Here is a 16989-nt window from a genome sequence, read left to right as displayed (position 1 = left end):
CTCCATCTCAGTCCATCCTCTCCCCTCCTCTCTGAGCATGAGTTCCTCTTCTAGTAGCTTTCTGCTAGGAAATTCCTCCTAATTCTCCACTCTGGTCCTTCTAGCCCGAAGGAACTGCAGAGCTGCTGGGCAATTCAGAAGGATTTGGTCCTCTTTCTCATTTTTTATCCTGCATGCAAGGACAGGCCAAACTAAGTTGGGCAAATCCATGGCTGGAGTACTGTAAAGTCAGCTAGTGGGAAGATAAGAGGATGAACTATCAGAAGACCAACCTTCTATTTATTTGCTGTGTAGCCTTGGACCAGAATCTTCCTTGCTCTGAGTCTCAGTTTCCTCTTCTATAAAATGGGCACAAGGTATGAGTGTCTCTAAATGAGGAGTTAATGAATTTGTTTTGAAAGCTATGAAAGCTGGAAAGATGTCAATCAGTCTCACTGTGTTTGACGCTGCTGCTGCTAGTGGCTTTTGGCTGGAGACCGGATGTGGGGTTAGATGACATTTTAGCACTGGAGACTGGGCCTGGGGGTCCGTCCTGCTGCAGATAAGAGCCAGAGCTGTGACAGGCCTTAGACTTCAGAGAAATTCCCACGGGAATTGCTGGGGGAGGAGACATCCCAGGCCGAAGCTTATCTTCTCTACGGCTGGCATGTCTGGGAAGTGGGGTCAAGTGCAATTGTCTGGATTGGTTTCCAGCAGGGGAGGACAAAGAGCATAGATGCAGTCTGGACAAAGTCATGTTCCCCGCCAGTTGAGGGAAGAGGTTGCTGGAGGAGGAGGATCACTTCCCAGTCTACCATAATAAGTCAGGCTGTGTTTTTCTGGCAGACCTCAGAGCCAAAGACAGGGCTGGAAATTTTGGAACAGAAGGCCAGAGGCACCAGATCTTTCTTTGTGAGCTTTTTCAGTATCACCAACTACACATGTTGACTGACCACCTTCCTAGGAGGAGGAAGAAGATACAGCCTGACCTGGGGGGAAACTCCAGTTGGAGGGGGACAGAACCCTGGCCCTAGATGTTTGCCTATTCTGATTGGGAGACAGTCCCTGGCCCACGGGAGCTCAGTGGTCTGTAAATGGAGAGGAGCTTCATGCAGCCATCCTCTCCACTACTGGGGATCTCCTAGCCTGAGAGAGTCCCTAATCAAGCAGGAGTGTTTCACACCTTGCCCAGGGACAGAAGGCTCAGTTATACATTCTAGGCAGGGAGTTGGGTTTCAGAGGTGGAAGGCAACCCAGGGTAAACTGAGGCCCAGCAGCGAACATTGCATGTTCTCAGTTTTCAGTGACTTGGTTGTGGAGAAGAGGGTGGTAGAGCAGTTTTAGCACCCAGCTGGGAGGCAAGCAGTAGGGTTCTCCCTCAGCCTAGTCCAAAGCCCCAGCGATGAGGCTGTTTTTCCACCTGTGACAGGAGAGATGTGGCTCTTTCTAGCTCCTGCTTGTTGGGGAGGCCAGGTTCTTGTCCAGCACCATTGCATGCCCAGGAGACAGGAGTGGGGTGGGATGGGTGAGGGATGGCAGTGGGGTGGGGATTGTGTGGGGAAGGGGTGTTAGGAGCTGGCAGATGAGGAAGTGCTGAGTGTGCATTCAGAACCCAGACACTTTGCTCCTGCTCCATTATTCATCCCTAACCCTCCCCCTTCCTGACCCAGGCCCTGCTCAGCAATGCCTTTGCCTTGCCTCCTCAATGCTCCCCCCCTCAGCTGGAAACTCTTAAGCAAAAAGGTCGTCAAGATGATTAAATGCAAACAGATTTTCAGCTCTTTTTCCACTTTAATTAAAAGTGTGCTCTCTATTCAAAGGAAGCTGGAAACTGGATAGTGGCTCCCCGAAGGCCACTGGGCTGAAAAGTGAGGAAAAGACCCTTTGAGGTGTCTGAGGTCACCTGGGGTTAGGGGACTGGCCTGAAGCTGCCACAAGCCCACAGGTTTGGAGGCCACTAGGCAAGGAACACAGAGTAGGAACACAGGTTGGCACACCAGCACCCTAGACCTGGGGCAGGCTGGAGTGGGGAATAGGAGGAAGTCCATTCATTGACTCCACTACTGTGGAGTCCCCAGTCTGGGCAGGGGAGACCAAGTCACTGTCCTCAAGGAGGACTGGAGTCTGCCAAAGAATTCAAGATAGAAAATGGGTAACTACCCACACCAGCACAGGGGAGGCCCAGGGTACCAGTGTTCAGACAGCAACTGAAAAAACACAGGAGTGCCTGGAAAGCAGTGGAGCTGCCTCAGTGGGCCTCCCTCAGGAGGACCTCAGATGCCAGTGGGGAAGATACAGGTGGCTGTGAAGGTGGTCCTGCCAGGGCAGTAGGGGAGGCCTGGGGCATTTTGTTACAAAGCTGGGAAGGTGGGAACAAGCAGAAGCCAGCAGCAGAATGAGCTGGGCTCCACCTTTCTCCTTCCTTCCCTTCTTCTCCTCTGTGAGAGGAGACAGAGGACAGGCAGGGAAGGGCTTTGGTGGTGACACCTGAGAACATCCGTAGGAGGAGGCGGGAGCTGGCAAGGGCTGTAGGAACAACAGAAGCCTGTGGCCCTTGGTCACAGATCTTGTTTCCGGTCTGGCTCCAGCCCTTGGCAGGCCCTGGATTGGAGCTTCCCTCTGCAAGTGTAAGACAGGACGGTGGCATTTGAAGTTTCTCTCAGTGTTCCGGCCGCCTCTGCGCTCCAGTAGGAGAGGAGGCTGCCGGGGAGAAAGGCCTCCCACGACTTCCTGTACCTGCACTGGGTGGTCCCACCTGCCCTTCACTTGAGGTGGGGATGTTGGTCCTTGTCCCTGCCTTGGCAAACCACCCTGGTATCCAGGGGCTGCCCTGAGAGCAGCCCACAGCCCAGCTCCCAGACACCTTCAAGGCAGAGGCCACACTCCACAAAGGGACATTCAGGACCCTGCAGAATCCAGCCTCATATCTTTCCAAGCCTGTCTTTATCACTAGCTATCCCTGATACTATGGAGATTCCACCAGCCAAAGTTAGGGGCACCAGGGGAGGGAGGCCATCAACTCAGCAAGACCCAGAAGAGGCAGCATGGGAGTTGGACCTTGGAGGAGGTGGGGAGACCATCACCCAGGAGAGGGTGGAGGCCTTCTCAGCAGAAGGGATGCTTTGAGCAGGTAACATGGGAGAGAGGTGCTGGGACATGAACCAGGTGCCAGGTGCCATGTCTGGAAATGCTGACTATTCAGTTTGCCTGAGGATGAGAGGAGCAAATGGTTGGAGATGAAGCTGGCCAGACACATTGGGAACAAACCTGGCCCTTATTGGTGATGAAGCATACCCTCCCCCTTGAAATTCCTTCCTGCCTGGGCAGGCAGCAGGCCCCAAGTCAAAACCCCCTATCTCCCCAGGGATCGCTCCCAGTCCATCTTCTCTTTCCTTCCAAACCTGGTGGCTGCCTAGCCCGCTGGTTCCCATCACCTTGGTCTCTTCCTGGCTGTTTTGGAGGAAGGTGCCTCTATGCCTAGATCTTCGGTGCAGCCTCTCCACTGTCCCTGTCCCCATTCCGTGGACTACACTGCAGGATGTCAACCAGACCAGCAGCCTAGCACCCCGCTTCCCTAAAAGGACATTTAGCCAGCAGAGGAGAGGGGAGCTGGCCTGATACTAGATGGATGCGAGACCTGAGACACGGATCCCCAACAGCCCGAGGTCCCTACAGTCCCAGGCCATTGACCTTCCTGTCTTCGTTCTACTTTTGGAAAACCCAGAGACTCCCGGTAGGGAGTAGCCTATTTTGACAGAGTCCAAATGGAGCAGCGTGGGGTGGGGTAGCCGACGGGGCGGGAAGCGTGTCTCTGTTGGCCGGCACTGTGTTGCCCGGAACTCGCTATTCCTCCCCAGTGTTAATTATCAAAATTAACCGAACACTATAAATAACCCAACTCGGAGACTTGAAGAGCCTCACTTCTAATTAATTCATTTCCAATCAAGACACTCTACACCCCCCTACCCTAGAACCAGAGGAATGGGAACGTCATTGTGCAGGTTTTCAAATATCGACTGCCACCTACGACGTCCCCCTCACTGCTCCTGGGCAGTGTGAGCTCAGAGCAGAGAGAAGGGAGGAAAAACCGGTCTGCTTTCTTGGAAGGGGGTAGCCTATAAATAACCACATATTGGTGCATTTGATGGACGACATTCACATCTAGATTGGCTTTTGTTGGGATGAGGAGACATGGAGGGTGGGGGCGGGGTGGCGGAGACTTCCATCTGCCGCCTCGTTTACTGGGCAATAAATTTTAAAGCAAGACTGTGAGTACCGTCCAAGGCCTCCGTGTTGGCTAGAGCTGGGGAGATTGATCAATAGAGAGGAGGAGGAGGAGGGATGGGGAAGAGAGAGAGAAAGAAAATGCAAGCTCTCATAAATACTGGGGGTGGGGGAGAGAGAATGGGGAGGGGAGCAGAGAATGAAAGAAGGAGAAAGGAGGAAGAAAGAGAAAAGGGCAGAAAGAGAACAGTGACTGGGGGTGGGGAGAAGCATTTTCAGCCCCACCTTGCCGGGAGGTGACCCATGCCAGGAGACCAAGGGGGCTGCTTAGGGCTGTCCAGCCTTGTGTCCAGCAGCCTTGCCTCTACATCCTCTCTGGGACGTGGGTGTCCTTTGAAGGCTCCTGTGGCCTATGTGCCCAACCCAAGTACTTTGGATCCTGCTCCCAGCCCTGGGGGAAGGGACCCAGAATAAGACCATGCACGTCTCCTTCCTGGACCAAGCACCTTGCTAGAAACGGGCTGGGGGAGGTGGAGAAGAGAATTGGGAAAGACAGGAAAAGGGAAAGAAGGAGAGGTGGTGATGGAGAAAGAGGGTCTGCAGCCAAGAAGATGAAAGGAAGGAGAGAAAGACTGAGACTGAGAGCAGATACCAAGAAAAACAAAAGAGAGGTAGGGAGAGCCTCCAGCTCACTGGGCCTCGACCCCTGCACTGGGCCTCAATCCCTGGGTGTCCAGCTCCTATACTGGGAGGCCAATGCTTGGTGGGTTTTCCTGAGGACTATGATCTTGGCCAGTGATTTTCCCTGTCCCAGCTTTGCCTTCCCTTCTGCAGAACAGTGGAAAGGTGGAAAGTCAGCCCTTTCTTCCTCCTCAGGTGTTCGTGTCTAGTTCCAGAGCTTAAACAGGAGCAAGACTCCTACGGGCCTGGCATGAGATGAGTGTTCAGTTCAAGATGGCTGTGGTTAGACGTGGTAGTGCAAGTGCTAACCCTCAGAGCAGTGAGTACTAGTTTGTCTTCCGTATCTCACGCCTTGCTGTGAGTGCTTCCAGTTGGACAGCATCCTCATCTCTTAAGGCAGGTGACTTTAGCATGGCCACTTGGATCATCAGATTTGGGGCTCCCTGATGACAGGGCTGTGATCCCCGTCCCAGACTGGGGCTTCCATCAAAGTGCAGAATTCCCCAGGAGTGCACCCAATGTTTTCTTTCTCTGTGAGGGCACACCACAAGCCTTCCTGACCAGAGGGTCCCAGGCATGGGGCAGGTTGGATTGACTGAGATGCCATCTGTGGCCCTCAAGGCCATGGGGACTGGCTATCAGGCTTCAACACTCTCTCCCCACCGCCAGCCTCCCCGCTCTGGAAACTGTCCACCTGGCCCTCCCCTCCAGCTGAGATTAAGGGAGGGGCCAGGTGGGGAGAATGGCCTTGTCCCACCTATATCCTGTCCCCAGGCCTCTCCTTTCAGCATGGGGTGGAGGCTGCTGGGAGCCAGGCCCTGGGCAATCTGATCTCCATTAGCCCCTTCTCTGGTTCTCATTACTGCAGCACAGCAGCTTCGGAAACATAATTTCCCCGGCGGCTTTTCTCTCCTTCCTCTGAGTTTTGAGCTTCTTGTCCCATCCTTGAGGCCCAGCAATGGCAGGATGGAGTCACTCAAGCCCTATTGGAGGGAGGGAGAGTGAGCGATCTTCGATCTCAACCCAGCTCAGTCTCAGAGGCCAGAATACTGCCTTTCCTTCTAAATCAAAAATAACTCCTCTCTCACTCCTTCCTTCCCTCGGGCTCCCCCTCTTCACTCTCCACTACCCCTAGCAGCATACACCCTAAATCTGAGAGGCAGGGCTGCTGACCACTCCACTGAAGTGCCCTATGGGACTCTGTAGCTTTAGGGAGGCAGGCAGGAGGAAAGAATGAGCTGTACAAATCAAGCAAAAGAATGTGTAAAGACATGGCAGCAGGAAGACAGAACTTAATATATGGATGCTCACCATTCCTGTCACTTCTCCAGTCTCATCACTCTCCATTTCCCCCTTCAGGATTGTCTCCTCCTTCCTACCATCAACCATGCTGCACAGCTGTCACCTCCATGAAGCTACAAACTGGGGTCCAATGTGGACCTCAGGCACCCTATACTTGTGCCTATCACCAGCACACTGGAGTAATCACTGCTTTCTTTTCCTCTCTTTGGGTGCTGCTGAGTCTCCCAGGACAAGCGTTTGGTCTCTAGGTGTTCTCCTTGCCTAAGGCAGGCCTGTGCATGCAGTAGGTGCTCAGTAACTGCAGGGACTGAATGCATGGGTAAAGGAAGGCAAGGAGGAAGGAACAGAAGAACCAAGAGCAGCTTAAGCAGCCATGGGTAGAGGGTCAGGTACATAGGAGAAGGTGGACCCCCTCTATGCAGCCATTATAAGTGTTCTTAGGAAGCCAGGCAAAGCAAGAAGTAGAAAAAAGTGGAATTGCAACTTTCTCTAAATTCATTATGCCATGTGCTCAAGGACCAGGAGGGAGCAATTGTATGCTGTTACTTCTTTTATAAAAAAAAAAAATCCCTTTAATGTCAGATTATTATATTTACAATTCACAAGTGACTTTTTAAGGACTTTTTGATGTCAGTGAGGGTAGGGAGGAGTCCCAGACGAACGGGAGAGTTTGTGGAAGGGCCCTCACTCCTCATGCCTCTGGTTCCTTACTGCTTCCACTCTCTCCCCCAGAACTGGACAGTAGCCTGGCCCAGTCTTGGATCTGCCAGGGAAGGGACACGCACCCTACTTGCAGCAGAGGGCAGCTGCAGAGCCCAAACAGCTTTGATTAAATGTCTAAATGGACAGGCTTGGGCAGTGCCCAGATGGAGTGTAGCAGACATTGTCCTTGCCCTCTGGGGCTTCCAGGATGATCCAGACACACACACGGAAGGGCAGCCAGGGATGAGGATAAAACAGATGCGAAATCATATTCTGTGTGTGTGCACATGCATGTAAGATGAACCTCTTTTTCTCGCTACTGGTGAACTCCTATTCACCCTTCAAGTCCCAACTCATTTATCCAATTATTCACATATTCATTAGTCATAGCTATCTGGATTGCTTCATTTTTCACTTATGGGAAAACTTTCCTTTCTAAATCTTTGATGGAGACAAGCTCTCTTCAGCCCTCTGCTTACTCTGGTTATGGCTACGTAACAAAAGCATGTAGAATACCCCTGGCCAGCTGATGGCTGAAGAATGGGCACATCATTAAATCCACCCAATCCATCAGCCTCGGCTTTCTTCATGCTGAGGGTGCAGAGCTGAATACTATAAGCTCCTTACCATCTCTGGGGAATGAAGCCAACAAAGCCAATAAAAGCAGAGCCAAGAGCTCAATTGCAGCATTTATCATCTGCACTTAGCCTTACCTGGACCTTGACCTTCACTCTACTCTGGGAAATTTAAGTTATGTTGAACCATAAATTCTCTCTCTCTGTCTCTCGCCGTTCTCTCTCTCTCTCTCCTGTTCTAGATGGCTTTTGTCACTGATGACCCAAAGCTCCTGACTACCACACTAATCACTTATTAAACACTCATCTTGCTCCAGCTCTGTGCTGGTTACAGTGCCAGGTGGTGGAATCAAAGGTTGACTAAGCCACTGCCATGCCTTCAAGGAGCTCAGGCTCCTGAAACTTATCCAAATACTGTTCCCATGTGACCACGTGGTCAGCCTCACAAATTGGCTCCCCAGCACTCACTATCTTCAACTATTCATTCAATAAGCATTCATTGCTAACCTACTACCTCTGCCTCTCACTCAGACTATGAGCTCTTTGATGATGGGTGCCATGTTGGTGAATACCCTAGACTAGGGCAGTGCCTGACAGGTGCTAATTGCTTGTGATTATTGAATGAATGAAAGAGTGCATGTCTGTGTATTTATGTATGTTTTTTATTATAAATTTTTTATTAGAATATATTCATTATATGGGGAGGATTCACAGTGACAATTCCAGTTAGACTTATATTGTACATTATTTACATTGCTCCAATGTGTTTATATATGTTTGAGTGAGGGAGAGGACATCCAAGGAGAATGACAAAATGATGTAGGCTCATAGCAGAAGAGAGGGTCCTGGAAGGTTCTAGATCCAGCTAGAGCTCCATCAGAAAAACCAGCCCATTGCTCTGGTCAATTCAATGAACCTTTTTATTTTTTGGTTGCACTGGGGTTTGAACTCAGGGGCTCCCACTTGCTAGGCAGTGCTCTACCACTTGAATCACTCCAGCAGCCCCAAGGAGCCTTCTTACAGAAGCTTAGTGTTGCAGGCATCACCGCCTCTGGACTCATCCTGGGAGGCCAGCCTCTGGAATCCTGCCTTCTCCATGCTCTTTGTGTCAGTGGTCCACCTTCCATTGCCTGGACTGATGGGGGCACTGTAACCTCTCCCTCTCAGTCTAATGGGCTGATCTTCTCACAGCGCTCTCTCAGCAACACAAGGCCTTCTGAAGGCAATGGAGACAGGAGTCCAGGAACTGAGAGCCAGGCCTTTAAGGACAGAAATTCCCAACGGTTTCCTGGCTCTTCTGCCATCTTGGAAATAAGCACCACTATCATGATGGTGCAGTGCTGCAGAATGAGCTCTTGCCTGCCTGAGACTAAAGGTGATGCTAATTCAGATCCCATCCCTGCCACCAGCCCAGGGTGAACTTGGAAGTACCATTTTGCCCTACCTAAGCCTGGGGTTCCTGAGGGGCAGCACAGATTGGCCTGATGCTCCAGCTCCCACACCGTTCCTGGGTGAGGTGAGAGCAGAGCAGAGCTATCCTCTCCATCTCTGGGCTGGGAGAGATGACAGCTTGCTCTAACCCTGGAGGTTCCAAGACTGTCCAGAGCCTCAGGACAAGCCACTCCCTTCCTGACCTAGGGCTGCACCAAGGGGTAGGGTGACCATGGCTAAACATCCATCCCTTTGGCCGAGGAACCCCCTTCTCTGGCTAATCCTCCCAACAGTTCCGCTACCCAGCCCTCCCACTGCTGGCTCCACGGGTCTTCTTCCCTTCTTCCCTGCCTTCTCTGACTCTGCCTGCCCCTCCTCTCCCTTCTTTCCCTCAGAAGCCCTCTTCCTTTGCATTTCTTCTTGAGTCTGCCCTCACTCAGTCTGTTTTCTCAGTCCATCCACTCCTCCACACACACCCTTTCTCCTTCCTTCTCTGTGTGGTGTCCCTCCCTTCTTCCCCTCCCCCTTCTCTTCCCATCCCTCCTTCCTCCATTCCTGTCCCTTCCCATCTATGTCTCTAGCTCCCCCATCTTCCCACCGTCCTCCCGGTCCACGTCTGCAGCTGGGTAACTTTCTATAAACAATTAAGTTTGTAATACACTCAATTGTATTACATCCTTATTAGGAGTTTATAGCATTTGGGAAGAGGGGCTTGGGCGGCTGAGAGGCTGATAGCCTCTCTGCCTGCCGAGTGCCTGGAAGTGGAGAGCTCTTCTTTTCAAATTAACTTGAGCTCCACATATTTCATTATCTCTCCACATTTCCCCAGTCAAATGACCCTGAGTATCTTGCTTTCCTTCCTTTCTGCCTGAGATTCTCCTCCTCCACCTTCCTCCAGTCCCAGGAGATATGCCATTACAGCAGGAAGGATGCAGGGCATGCAGCAAGAAGAACTTCCCATCCAGTGGTGCCTTGGACAGAACGGAGAACAGAGAGCCTCCATCAGTGGAGAACTGTGGTCTCAGTGGGAGAAGAGGAGGCCAGTCTCATTTGCCCCAAACCTGGAGATCTGAGACCCCTGCAGTGGCTGACAGGGTCTTCAAGCCCCAAACTCTGGATGAGGAGTGGGAGAAACAGCTGCGTACATCTGGAAGAAGCCTACCCAGGTTCCATCAGCCCAGGCACTAGGCCGTGCTTTTGATGTTTGATCTTGCCCTGGGCACAAGGAGGGAGCCAATGAGATGTTAGGGTCTACTCATGGAGCCACTCCCTGCCACCGGCCAGCCTCCCTTCCCCAGATCCCTCCACAGCCCAAGCCAAGTTCCAAGGCATAAATGAAATGCCAGAAAACCCAACGCTGACCCACTCCCCACAACAGCAGAGTCAAAGCTAATTCCCTGGAGGAAGGGTGGGGGTGGGGTGCTGGAGCCTCCTATCCCTCCCCAATGCCTTTCTTGTGTATCCCAGGCCCTAGGAGAGAGGCTGAGTGCCAGACCACAGTCATGCCTCATTTTGGTTCTTTTTGCAGAGGGCAGGTAATTGAGAATTTTTTTAGGGGGAGGGGAGTGAATCTTGAAGATGTATCTGAAAAGGATGTGTTCGGGGAGAATCAGAAGCAGCAAACAACTATCAAGTAGGACTGGATGTAGAACAGGGAAAGCAAATGATTGCGCATTTATGGAGTGCATGCTACATGCATACATACAGAGGTGAATACAGTGATCCACTCCAAGAGGTAGGTGTTATAGGCAGGGTGACAAGGACAGTGAAGGCACCATGCAAGAGAGACATAGCTCTGCTTGGAGAAGATGCAGAGGGCTTCATGGAGGTGGTGATACTTGAGCTGGGCTGAGAAGGATGAATCAGAGCAAGTCAAGCAGAGAGGAAAGGGAAGAGCCCTCAGGCAGGAAGGCAGCATGAACAAAGACTTGGGGTGTTTGGGGAGAGTTTTGGGCAGGGAATAGTATGTGGTAGAGGATGGAGAGGCAGTGTCAGAAAAAGCTCGCATCTGCTGACTTTCCACATTTATAAAGCATGGTTTGTAAGCACAGTTTGTAGAGTGGTTTTTTTCTTCGGTTAGTACTGGGGTTTGAACTCAGGGCCATGAGGGGAGGATGGGGGCGGGTGCAGGTTTTATACCCACTGTAGGAAAAAGGAGACAGAGGCTCAAAGAAATCAGTGTGACTGGAGGATGCCCTGCTCAGTCTCTGGTCTCTGTGGGGCCTTTAGACTGAGGGTGGAGGGGTGGGGTGGCCCATTCAGACAGGTATACCTGGGACTCAGCCTGGCCCATGGACAGGGAGGCAGGGATGAGGATGCAGGGGGGATGTCTGGGAGGCAGAGGAGGGGCTGAGGCAGGAGCTGCTGGTGTGAAAGTTAGCTAAAGGGTTGGTTGTGATACCAGGGTGCTGGTTGGCCAAAAGAAATCAAAGCGGGCCACGGCAGGGGAGAGCTGGGGTGATGGTAGGAGGAGATGCTGGAAGACAGTGAGGAATGGCGCTTCATGAAGAAGTGTAGGGTGGTTCAGTGTGGACTCTAGACTGCAAAGGAGCTGCTTTCCAATCTCGACTCCACAGCTTTCTAGAAGCAACTACTTCAGAGGATGTGCTTGGCACAGTCCTGGTGCGTGGTGTGGCTATGCTTTATGCTCACCCTCCCATGAGAAGGTGAAGGTGGAGACAGAGCTTTTGGAAAAAAATTCAGATTTATCATATAGCCACTAAGTGCTAGGAGTTGTGGAAGAAGCATCTAGAAAAGCTAGAGTTCGTCAGAGCTGCAGATGGATAGAACAACTGGGGGCTCAGACCTTCTAGGAGGACTAATGACAGGGTGAGCTCGGGGAAGTGTGGGAAGAACTCACAGGTGAGATGAGCCAAAGAAGGCTGGGTAGAGTGGGGAAGGGGTGGCAAAATGGGACAGAGGGGGTTGAGGCCCTTGGAGAGCAAAGGCTGGGGCATCCAAGCCACAGGGATTCCGAACTGTTGGGATCTATTAGCTACTTATTGCTACAAAAACAAATCACCCCCAAATTTAGAGGCCTAAAGAGTTTCAAACGTTCATCACCTCGCATCGTTTCTGTGGTTCAGGACCTGGGACCAACTTAGCTGGGCAGTTCTGGCTGGAGGTCTCTTAAGAGGTTCCAGTAAGATGTTACCTGGGCCACAGTCACCTGAAGGTGGGATGGGCGGTGGGGGAAGACCATTTCCAAGGTGGCACCCTCACCTGCTGGCTCGTTGATACTAGCTGCTGACTGGAGGCCTCAGCTCCTTGGCACAGGGGCCTCTTCACAGGGTTGCTTGAGTGTCCTTACAACCTGGCTGCTGGTTTCCCCCAAAGCAAGTGGCCTAGGATTGAGCAAGGAGGAAGCCACATGTCTTCATGAGCAGACCTCAGAAGTCACATACCGTCATTTCTGGAATATTTTATTAGTGGCACACATTAGCTTTCTACAATGCAGGAGGGAGCACAAGGCACAATACTGAGGTTTATTGGGGACCATGAGGGTGGCTGGCTACCACAGAAGGAAGTCTGACCACCTCCAGTTTACAGATTGGAAAACTGAGACTCACCTAGTTACCGCAGTTCACCCAAAGCCAAGGTTGAAATCCTGATCTCCCTCCAGTCTGAACCCAGAAACTTTCTACCCTCCACCTTCCCCAAATTTCTGGGAGAAGAAACCGCGGGTGGTGGAGCCCAGATCTGCGTGACCCAGCTGGGAGGAGGGGAGCAGTGACAACCAGGCCTCCCAGGCCTGTGAAATAAATGTAATCACATGTTTGCCTTTGCAGAAAGAAAGCTCCCAGGCTTGGGGGGTTGGGGGGGGAAGGGAGAACGACTCTTCATCTAAACAGGCTTCTGCCCTGATGGCTTGTGTTTTCCATTTAAAACCACACTTGGGATGGATGGGAAAATATGCTTGGTCCAGGCACATTTTTTGGAAATTCAACCTGTTGGGTTGCTTACCCCTTCCCCCAAGAATAGGCTCAGCCCCCCACCCACCACAACCTTTGTGGCTCACTCACAGGGTGGTCTCAGACCCGGGTCTCACCCTCTCTGAGCCCCCAGGAGCTGGGGTGGCTGCCAAGACCCCTGGTGCTGACAAACTCAGTCTTCTCGTCTTGATTTCAGCAATCTTTGGGAAGAGTGACCTTAAGTCAGGAAGACCTCTGCTTCCAACAGGGCAGGGACTGAGCCTCCCCCCATTACACTGGGCTCCCAAGGGCCACAGCCTGTGGCTCCCAGCCCGTGGAAGACCCTAGTGGGACCATGCCTCCTTCCTCAGGACAATGGATGGAGGAGAGATGGTTAGTGGCTGACAGCTCAAACTGGCTGGAGCGGGGACTAGGGGTCCTCCCATTTCTCTGCTCCTTTCCTATGTAGCCCCCTCCCCAACATTCCTTCTCCAAGTTAAAAGGGCCAGGCACAAGAAGGAAGAGGGTCAGTAAAGAAGGAAAATGAGGAAGATCAGAGAGGGGCCAAGGTGCTAGATCTCAGACTGGCATTCATCTCCACCCCCACCCCGTGGACACTCCCCATCTGCTGTGTATATATTGACCCCTCTACCACACGCCCTGCTACATGGACTTCACAGAACACAAAGCTCAGAGCTGGAAGGGACTCTTGGTGCAAATGGAGAAACTGAGGCTCAGAGAAGGACCAGTTTTCCTCAGAGTATCTGCTGAGTCTGCTCCAGAGGTGAGCACCCTCTCCCAGGTGTGGGCGTTAGGCAAGGCCAGCAGTGACCACCATCAGGGTCAAAGTCACCAACTTCCTTCAGGAACCCAACGTGTTGTCTGAGAGGTGAGAGGGGAAGGAAAGGGAGAGGCACAGGGAGCATGAGAAATCTCAGGGGGGTCTCCATTTTGCATGTTGGTTGGGGGCAGACTATATAGTAGAAGCTTGAGGAAGTTGGAGCCCTGGGGGAGGGCAGGAGAGCAGGAGGAACCAGGCCCTCAGGTGACTTCAATCAGGTGAACCTCCTCTAGGTCTCAGTTTTTCCTCCCAGAAAATGGGCATTTGTTCCTCCAGTCTGGCCCAATTGCCAGTTGTAGATAAGAGCCTTTTGCTATCAGCCCTGGTCTCCAAGCATTGAGGACATGAACTTGGTCTCCTCTCTCCTCACCCCTGACCCTCAGTTTCCTCTGTGGTGGGGTGGGAGGAAGGGAAATAAATCCTGGGAGAGGATTAAGGTCACTGAAGTCACTCAAGAGCTCAAATTGCAGCAGAGTGGATGAATGCTAGGTTGGAGGGACTTCCTGGCCCTGCAGGGACTGGCCACCCAGGGAATCCTCTCTCCTAAGGCAGCCCCTTCTGCTCCTCCTCCCTGCGGTGGTGAAGAGGGGAACAAGGCATTCCGCTCCTGCAGGAATGCCCCTGTCCACCAGTTTCAAAAGCCCACAGGCTACCCGACCATGGAGCCCCTGAGCAAGGAGAAAGAGCTCCTGTTTGGCCACCCTTTTGCAGCTTTGTCCCCAGGCTTTCTGCCTGAAAGAGGCAGTGGGGTGAGATGCAGGGCTGTGAAGAGAAGGTGACCAGAGAGGCTGGAGTGGCCAGGAGATAGGACCAGCTATCCAAATGTAGGGGATGGCATAAGAACATAAACATCCCCCCAAAAGGAAAATATCTTACTAGAAAAGGGAGACAAGGCCTGCCCTTTACTTTTTCCATTCAACCCTCAGATACTAGGAGACACCTAGACACCCTTAAAACAATGGCCAGTACAGCGGAGGCTTAGGAGACAGGGCTGTGCATGGGTGGGGGAAGATTTTTAAATAAATAAATGAGAATTTATTCTCATTAATAAATGTCTTAAGGGTTTGCAGACAGTAAAACAGGCTAGGGGCCAGGCATGGTAGGTCATGTCTGTAATCCCAGCTACTCAGGAGGCATAGATAGGAGGATCATGGAACCAGGCCAGCCCTGGCAAAAGTGAGAGACTCTGTCCAAAAGATAAACAAAAGCAAAAAGGGCTAGGGGGCGTTTCAAGTGGTAAAGTGGTGGCCTATCAAGCACAAGGCCCTGAGCTCAACCCCAGTAGCACAAAAAAAAAAAAAAGAAGGCTGATATGATAGATACGCTGGGAATGTGGTCAGGGAGCCCCCTCTCAGGAGGTGACAACTGAGGTGACACCTAAAGGCCAAATAGAAGCCAGCCAGGTGCAGAACTGGAGGGAAAGCATCCTGGGCAGAGAGAGCAGGAGGTACACAAACCCTGGAATGGAAATGACCTTGAGATGCCTGAATGGAGTGAGCTTGGTAGCTTTAGAGCCTGAGCGTGAGGGGTTAGCGGGAGACTGGCTGAAGGTGTGGCCAGAGGTGGCCAAGGGCTACATGGTATAAGGCCTTGTAAGGGAAGGCAAAAAGGCTGAATTTTCTGCTAAAAATGTGAATGTAAACCCATGAGAGCGTTTTGAGCAGGGGGAGTGACGAGACCTGATTTATATCTCTAACATACCCTGTGGTTGCCATGTGGAGAATGGGTTGTAGGTGTCAGGGCGGCAGTTGGAAGTTGAGAGCAGAGCTGGGCTATTGCAGGGTCCAGTTGAAAGTGCTGGTGGCAGTGGTCACAGGGAGAAGGGCTCCATTCTGAGTTTGGTTTCAAATTAGAGCTGACAACTGCGTGTGACTAGGGGTCAGAGGGAGGAGATGAAGCCTGCACTTTGGCAGAGGGTGGAGTGCCTTTCTCTGGACTCTGCTCTCCATTCATCTGCTGCAGCCCAGGCCCAGGCCTCTCTCCGCTAAGCTTGCAGGATTCCAGTGGGAGGTAATTCTTGAGCTTCAGCCAGGTCCCTTCCAAGCCTTTGCCCTGTCTTGTGTCTGCCCCATTTCTCACAGTGGGCTGGACAGCTCTGCCCCTCCAGCCTCCTGGGTGTGTCCTCACAGACTGCCTCCATTCAGAGACATCCGTGCCTTGGGGAGCTTGTAAATAAATCCATTTGCTGTCATATTCTGGAGGAGACTGTGGGGCGGGGGGATGGGGTGAGGGGGAGTTCCATTCTCCACCCATCTTTTGTACCCAGGAGGGTGGGTATATTAGTCACCTTTTGTCATTGTGGAGTGTAATGAATGACAGACAACACAGGGGCTCTTGGGTGCCTGCACCAAGACACTGCCCAAGGAAGTTTCCCAGGAGTGCCTGTGCCTAGGGGGTCCTCTTCCACTACAGTTCCTGCGACACAGGGGCTCAAAAATGGATATGTGACTTACCAAAGGCCACAGAGCAATTTCTCAAACAAAGCCTAGGTCTCTTTGCTATCAGCATTGTAAACTCACAGAGTCACCACTCTCATCTCTCACAGCCCACCCACTCTGTATTTGTCTTTGCCTGAGCTTATGTTCCTGCCCCCAAGCGCCTCCCATTTTCCACCTGTGCCCCTTTCCCTCCTCGGTAGAACCACTTTTACCACTTGCACCTGTCTGCTTGTCCCCTATGTCGCTCCTTAGGACCCAGCCCAGGCCCCAATTGCCCTCTGATGCCTCTCTGGCCATGAGGTGCCCAGGTGGGGTCCTATGCATCACATGGCAGCCCTGAGTCCTTGTCCCCACCCCCACCCAGAGCCCCGGTCTGTCAGCAGTGATGGATGCTGGGCAGCAGTCCCTTGGAACGGATCCTGGATCTAAAAGCCTCTCGCAGCCATCCTAGGTGGGAGGCGGGGGAGGGACACAGGGGTCCCCTAGAGCCCGGCTCCCTGCCATGAATCAGTCGGCCAGGAGAGCCAATTAGCACAGACAAGAGCCCTGCCATGAATCATGAGCCCATTAGTCCGGCCACTTGCCCCTCCCTGCCACATCAAAGTGGGGTCCTGGCCCTGGTGCTGCTTCTCTCCCACACTCCTTCCACCTCAGAACTGCTAAAAAGACCTTCCAGCACCAGCAGTGCAAAGGGCCGTATTTGCATATCATTTGCATGGCCCAAGGGCATTGGGCACTCACTGACACAGGGTCCACCCACCCAGTCAGACTGGTTCTACCAGGGAAACACCTGGCTGGTGACCCCTTAGCCCTGTGTATGGAGCAGAGCTGTCTGCTCTTCCCTCCTGTCCTCCAGGTTGGAGGGTTAAGCCTGCCCCCTCCCCTGTCACCCAGCCTGTCCCCTC

This window comes from Castor canadensis, chromosome 11 (assembly GCF_047511655.1).
Source record: "Castor canadensis chromosome 11, mCasCan1.hap1v2, whole genome shotgun sequence".
NCBI lineage: Eukaryota > Metazoa > Chordata > Mammalia > Rodentia > Castoridae > Castor > Castor canadensis.
This window is presented reverse-complemented; position numbering follows the sequence as displayed.